The sequence below is a fragment of the Lissotriton helveticus genome, chromosome 1_1 (assembly GCF_964261635.1).
Source record: "Lissotriton helveticus chromosome 1_1, aLisHel1.1, whole genome shotgun sequence".
In the NCBI taxonomy this organism is placed as follows: domain Eukaryota; kingdom Metazoa; phylum Chordata; class Amphibia; order Caudata; family Salamandridae; genus Lissotriton; species Lissotriton helveticus.
This window is the reverse complement of record NC_136057.1, coordinates 408,077,693-408,085,660: the sequence shown is the minus strand read 5'-3', so window position 1 is coordinate 408,085,660 and position 7,968 is coordinate 408,077,693.

Sequence of the window (7,968 nt, the reverse complement as noted above, 5' to 3'; positions counted from 1 at the left end):
ACATGGACGATGTCACCCTCTTCTGCGCGGATGGAGAATCAGTCAAATCCCTGCTGGAGGCATGCACAGACTTCGGCAAGGCATCAGGGGCGAAAATCAACGTGGACAAGTCGCAGGCCAAACTCTTCGGGCGATGGGACCTCTGCAACGAGCCTCTCCCCTTCCCCATCGAGGCAGGACTGATGAAGATCCTCGGTGTCTGGTGTGGAGGACCAGGGGCAGCAGCGAAGAGCTGGAATGAACGCTTGGCCAAGGTGAAGCAGAAACTGGGCCTCTAGAGCCTGAGAAACCTGAGCATTGAAGGGAAGGCTCTGTTGCTCAGGAACGATGTCCTGCCCGTGCTGCAGTATGTGACACAGGCCTAGCCACTCCTGGCCAACGTAGCACGGGCCATAAACAGCATGGTGTTCCATTTCGTCTAGCACTCAAAGATGGACAGGGTGAAACGGTCGGTCATGCACAAGGAACACCGCAAAGGGGGGAAAGCAGTCCTCTACATCCCAACGATCTTCAGGGCTTTCTTTGTGTGTGGCTGCATCCGAATAACCCTGTCAAATGTGAACAAGGACCACTCTGCCTACAAAGTCTTCCGCTTTTTCCTCCTCCCGGTGTGGAGACGGCTGGGATGGGATAAGTGGGAAAATGCAGTGACTTTCAACTGGGACCTCCCATGGTACTACAGGGAGGTGGAAAAGTTTGTGGGTGAATTTGGGCTGAACTGTGTCACTCCTTGCCTTTGGAAGCCCAAGACAATCCGCAAACTGATCAGGACCAGGGACACCACCGAACCAGTGAGCGACCTGCCACCAGCAACGGCAACGCACGTGTGGGGGAATGTATCCTCCCCAAGTCTGACATACAGACACAAGGACATAGCATGGATGACTGTGAAGGGGGCCTGGCAGTGAGGTCCTTCATTCACAGCAGAGGCCTGTGCCCACACAGGAACTGCCCATGGTGATACCCCGCAGAGGAATCTGCAAACCATCTCTTCTGGGCCTGCCCCTTTGCCCAGAGACTAAGGGCTGCCTTACGACAAGAACTGCTAGCCCTCATCCCCTATGAGAACATTACTGAACAGTCCATGCTGTACGGGCTGTTTCCAGGGACACACACAGAGGAAGCTATCCAGGGGTGCTGGAGGCTCCTCAGCTGTATTAAGGACATGCTCCTGTTCGCCAGGACCCGCCTGGTGACCAATGGAGAGGTGGTGAACAGAGAAGGGTGCCGCAGGATGGTGCTCAGCCTGCTTAGAGACTATGCAGCCATGGACAAGAAGGAAAGTGAGGATGAGGAAGAACTGTAAAAAAAAACCTCCTTCCCCACTGTACTCTTTAAAGTGGCGGCACCATTAAACCATAAACGATATCTGCACATATTTCTGAGCTGATGACATGTAAATGTGTAAATGCATTGATTGAAAAGTTAAAGTGGACTGCCTTCCCTAAGGGGGAGGTACCACTTCCTTAAAAACTATGTATCGCAAACTTTTAAGCACTTAGTAAAAGTCTTTGCCCCAAAAATATATATATATATAAAGATAGAAACATTTATTTTATCATAACTGTGTACAGAATGCCATTTGCAATTATTTAGCAATTTATTTCAGCGCAGACAAGTCAACAGTGTCATCAGCTACGCTACGCAGACTACGTGTACTACATGAAGTTCAAAGTATACTACGTGAAGCTACGCCAGGCCTAGTTATAAGACTCTTAAGGGGCATATTTTCCAGAAAGTGGCGGAGCGGCCTTAACGCCACTCTGAAACGCAGGGCTGCAACGTATTTACAAGAATACGGTGCAGCCTCGCGTTTCCCCCTGCGCTGGTGATAATTTAGGTGCCTAGCGCCAACACAGGCACACTTGCACCATAGTGGAAGGGTGCTTGCATTGAGGGGAACTACTGTTTATATGCAGGAAGGTGTCCCTTTCTGCACACAATCTGAAATGGTGTTTTGAAACTTCTATATGCGCTGCCTAATGCAGCACACATAGAAGTTGCAAACCGTATTTTTTTTTAAATGATTGTTTATGTGCAGGAAAGGACACCTTCCTGCACATAAACTATCAAATGCGTTTTGCTGTTTCTATGTGTGCTGCACAGCACACATGGAAACAGCATATACGAGGAGAAATTCAAAATTTCTCCTTGATGCGCCAGGGTAAGACCAGGTTTTCCCTGTTCTTAATTTTGATGCTGCCTTATATTTACACCACCTTTGTGAATATGGGGCAGCATCAAAATAAATGGGTGTTGCAGTGGAATGCCCACCACAACACCCCTTTGCCTGCCCCTTTCATGCCCCAAAATGCAACAGTGTGAACACAATGGCGGCCCTCTACGTCATTGCAAGGCGGCTTCGCATGCAAGCAGCAGGACTGAGGATATGGAGACGGGAGGAACGCGTGTACAGACTGCATGTTACACGGATGTACCTTGTTACAACGCATGCTTTCACTACGCATGCCTTTACAACGCAGGTTTTTCAACGCAAGTCGTTACAACGACTTGCGTTGGGGGGTGCTGGATAGGGAATAGTTTAATTTACTATTCCAACTCCAGTCCCCGTGGATAGTAGGGAAGGTGTTGGATAGTAAATTAAACTATTACCTATCCTAGAGCGCCCCCCAGCGCAATTCGTTGTAATGACTTGCGTTGAAAAACCTGCGTTGTAAAGGCACTGCGTGGTAAAAGTTGTGTCGTAAAGGATGTTTCCCATGTTACACTGTTCCAACTGACTGAGGCTGAAATTCATGAGAGGTACAGGCTAGACCCCCAAACCATTCTAGACCTGATACAGGACCTGCACCCACTCCTGGAGCATCAGACACCAAGGGGGCACGCTATACCAACACATGTTCAGGCGCTCTGTAGCCTGCACCTACTTGCATCAGGTAATTACCAGGGGGTGATAGCTGTGGCAGGTGGTGTGTCACAGAGTTGCCTGTCCCGTTTTTTCATCAATTTCCTGGATGCCATTATGCAAAGAATGCATCACTACATACGCTTCCCCAGCACACAGGCAGAACTGCAGAACACCAAGATGGAATTTGATCAAAAGGCACAGTTCCAACATTTCATAGGGTGCATTGTTGGGACATACATACCAATATGCCCACCTGCAGCTACAGAGTACATATATCGGATCCGCAAATCTACACATTCTATCAACGTGCAGGTAATTTGAGATGCGGACCACATCATCTTTGACATTGTAGCCAAATATCCAGGGAGCACCCATGACTTACATATTCAGGAACAGTGGAATCTACACACGTCTGGCTCGGGGTGAATTTGGAGAAGGATACCTGCTAGGGAAATCAATGTGACACACCCTGATGTATACCTTGGATGAATGTGTTGGTGACTGTTATTAATGGCACTTCCTTTCTCACTCAGGTGATAGCGCATATGCCGTGCGGGCATTTATCCTGACTCCATATCTCAACCCATCCACCCCAAGTGAGAGAAGATACAATGTGGCACATAGATCTACGCACAATGTTGTGGAGCGCACATTTGGACTCTTAAAAAGCAGGTTCCGCAGCCTCCACAAAAGTGGAGGTGCACGTCAGTACCACCTCATCATCTGCTGTAAAATAATAGCAACATGTGCCATGCAGCATAACCTAAGGAACTGCAGTGGAACTGACTGACTCCGAGGACGAGGGTGAGGATTGTCCACAGCCAGAGCACAGCGCAGCAGGTGTGGCAGAAGCACCAGATGGGAGACACAGACGGGCTGAGATCACGTGCAACTATTTCTGAGTAAGTAAGGAGACACAGCCAGTTACTGTAATTGAGTGACGGTGTTTTAATAGCATAGCACACCCCCACAACATGAAGGCCTCAACATGCCAGGCCAATATGCAGTGGACCTTCCAAAGGCGAAATGGGTAACATCACCCATTTCGCAAAACCAGGTGATGGGGGGCATTACTTCCTGCTCCAATGCGCAGCACTGCTGCGTTCCCTGGACACACTGTCCTCACTGGCAGTCTGTCCTGTGGCAGCGCTGCGCCGTTCACTGCGCCTCCTGGACTCGGTTATTGGGGGCATGATGCTACTGTGGCTAGTTGCCTCTTCACCATCCCCCCATCTTCTGCACCTGTAGTGGCTATCTGGTTTGTTTGTAGCACTTCCAGTGCACTGGTCGCTGTGACCGGACCCCCTTACCACGTCACGGCTGCAGTGGGCCATCTCCTCTTGCATGGCCACCGAGCACCTGCAGAGCAGAGAGGTGGCAGTGGAGAGGCATTTCACCGCCTTAGTGTAGTTGTCCAATTTCTGCCTGTCCCTGCACCTCGCCAAACGATCCTCATCCATTTTGCTGCACAGCAGCCTCACTGCCTCAGACATGTCCCTTATGCCCTCAGCCAATGTATTGTTCATGCTGGTAATGCCCTCCTTGATATGCAGCATGTGTCTATTCATGTGGGCCATTTGCCGTTGCACTGATCTGATTGCTTTGCCTTGCAAGCACTGCACCATGAGCATGTTTTAAAATACCGATTAGCTAATTACCGATTCTGTATTAATGAATCAGTGATACCAATTTGGTAATGGGGAATCAGTAATTTGTTTTACCGATTTTTACCAAATAGCTAAATATTACCGATTTTTAACGATTCGGGTAATTTTTACTGAATTTTTATCTACATCTGAAATACCGAGTTCTTAAACGAATCGGTAAAATTCGCTATTAAGGACTACGGATTTCGGATTTACCTACATCTGGTCCTAAATTGCTAAACTCTACTGATAGATAAGGTTATCTGGTCCAAACATAGAGGGAAATACACTTTCAGGAACATGTTTTTTTAAATGCCAGCACATTTCAAATCAAATAGTCTCTGTCTTCACTCGGCTTAGATGTATCCAGGTCTGATGAATCCAGCATTTAGATCATCCTCTAGACCAGAATACTAAGTGGATGGCCGACAAGTTCAATTATGAACAGGCAGTCCTCAGCATAGTTTTGCTATACATTTCTTTTTTCTGGGAGATTGTAAGCATACAGATCTGTCCACCTACAGATAATAGTTGCCATTGTCTTTCAAATAGTGGAGGAACATCTGAGCCTAAATATAACCTATTAGCAACAGCCTCTGATGAGGCCTGGAAAATAACAAAACATCATCCTTCCCTCACTAAGGTGATACCCATACCAGGCAACACAACAGTTATGAGCAAAGACAGACCCGAATTGACCCCGGAGTTGCAGCCTTTAACACCTGTAGCCAGTTGCCCGAAGAGTATAGGGGTCACAGGCTGCGGGCTGCCTCAGAGACGCTGAGGGGTCAGGCTGGGTCAAGCTGGGAGGCAAAGACGAATGGCAGCACAGGAACCGCTCAACCACGCGGAGGCGGCCGACGGTAGGCTTGCGCACCCGCTTCATTCTCTTCAGTCCGCCTGCCCAGTCTGCCTATCTCGCCCTACCTTGCCCTACCTCGCCTTGTTTCACCCTCTTTCTCCCCGTTGTGGGTGCCCGTCCGACAACAGTGTTGGAGAAAGAGCAAGGAGTGAGGAGTGGAGCAAGGAGGAAGGAGCTGGTTGGAGTGGCTGTGCAGCTACGGAGAATTGAGTAGCGTGTCCTTGGGGGGGGCCCGATCTGGCCCGGTCTGTCTGTCCTTAGTGCCGTATCTCGGCTCCAGGGCCAGTATTGAAGGCATCGGGGGCCACAGCTCGTCTACTAACCAGGTAGGCCTAAACCTTATAATATATATCAGCTATGTGTTAGTACTAAGTGCTATTTCTGGGCACCGACCAGTGCAGCACAGAGGGTCCTGTGGACACTGCCGGACTTTCAGACTTTTAGACTTCCTTGGAGCGGCGGCCTGTGAACTGGAGAGGCTCTCTCAGGAATTGAAGGGAAGATAGTGGATTGCTAAGCACAGAGTTGAGGAGAGGGGAGTGGTGAGTGAAGGGTTTTCTGTCGCTAAGAAATTTGAAGTTCATTTTCCCGATTAAGTGAATAAGCGACCAACTGTGTGGTGGCAGGAATCACCCAGGCAAGCCCGAAACCCAGAGCGAGATGACTTCTAGAAAATTGTGCTCAGGGCGTGTGCTCTCCTTCTCACCAAGTCATAAATTAAGAAGATCATTTAGTGGAACTAGACAATTACAGCATCTCTGCTATAAATCCCACCCTGTTATAACCATTTTATTCTGTAAGATTCCTCGGATTGACCCTGAGGTGGCAGCTGTGGTCCAAGAAGACCAGACCTTTAATTTTCATCCTGTAACACCTTCAACCTTTTCTTCATTGCCTCTCGTAAAATCGCAGGAACTTCAAGGTAGCCTTGCTGGATGCCAGGGGCAGTCTAGTGAAGGGCCCCGGTCTCTGGCTCAGATTACTGAAAGAGTGGAGGATGGTTCCAGTGAGCAACCGTTTGACGCACCTCCTGATGCTCCTTTGGACTCTGAACTTCTTGCCATCCAGCAGAGTGAGTGATCATGATCGTAGGGTCCTCTGGGGTGCGTGGAATTTGAGTCAGCTGTTCAGGTCTGCTGGTCCGGTGTCGTGGAGGGCCTTGTGGGTGTGGGTGAGCATCTTGAAGGTGACTCTAGCTTCAATAGGGAGCCAGTGGAGTATGCGCAGGTGCTGGGAGATGTGGCATGTCTTGGCAGGTCGAGGACTAGTTCTTGCTGCGGCATTCTGGATGTTCTGTAGCTTGTGGGTGAGGTTTTTATTTATTCCAGCGTAGAGTGCGTTGCCGTAGTCGAGTCTGCTAGTGATCAGGGCATGAGTGACGGTCTTTATGTGTTCGAGGGGGATCCATTTGAAGGTCTTACTAAGGAGGCGGTAGGTGTGGAAGCAGGAGGACGAGACCGAGTTGATCTGGCGGTTGATCTGGATTGAGCTCTGTGTTCAGGATGATTCCCAGGTTGTGTGCGTGGTCCGTGGGGGTGTCCGGGCTTCTGAGGGCAGAGGGCCACCAGGTGTAGTTCCAGGCATTGGGGTTTGGGCTCATGATGAGTACTTCTGCTTTGTTGGTGTTTAGTTGTAGGCAGCTGTTTTTCATCCATTTGGCAATGGCTTCCATGCCTTCTAAAAAATTGTGTCTGGCGGTATTGGGTTCATTGGATAGGGAGAGGTGTCGTCTACGTAAGACACAATGTTGAGTCCGTAGATTCTGACGATGGTGGCCATGTAGACATTGAAGAGTGTAGGGCTGAGGGAGGACCCCTAGGGGACTCTGCAGATGGTAGGTGTAGGATCCGAGATGAAAGGGAGGAGTCTGACCCGCTGCATTCTGCCGGAGGGGAAGGAGCTGCTCCAGTTGAGGGCCTTGTCTTGGATTCCTGCGTCGTGGAGTCTGCGTATTAGGGTGTGGTGAGAGACTGTGTCGAACGCCGCTGAGAGGTCGAGGAGTATGAGGGCTGCTGTTTCTCCTTTGTCCAGTAGGGTGCAGATGTCGTCTGTTGCAGTGAGGAGGGCGGTTTCCGTACTGTGGTCTTTTCTGAAACCGGATTGGGAGGAGTCGAGGATGTTGTGCTCTTCGATGAATGTGGCGAGTTGGCTGTTGATGGCTTTCTCAATGACTTTCGCTGGGAACAGGAGCAGGGAGATGGATCTGTAGTTTCTGAGGACGGTGGGGCCCGCCGAGGGTTTCTTCAGGAGGCTCGTTGACATCGGGGTGTTTCCAGTCGTCGGGGAACATGGAGTTTGCCAGGGAGTGGTTGATGGTGTGGCAGAGCATGGGTGTGATGGCGTCAGGGGCTCTGTTGAAAATGTGGTAGAGGCAGGGGTTCGTGTGGGCCCCGGAGTGGATTGACTTCAATGTCTTCAGTGTGTCTTCGGTGGAGAGGGCTGTCCAGTTGTCGATCGCTGGCTTCAGGATGTCGGCTGGTTGGTGAGGGTTCAGTGTGTTGGTTGTCTTCTCCGAAGTTATCATAGATGCTCTTGATTTTGTGGTGGAAAAGGTGCTGAGTTTGTCGCAGAGGTCGTGTGAGAGAGGGATG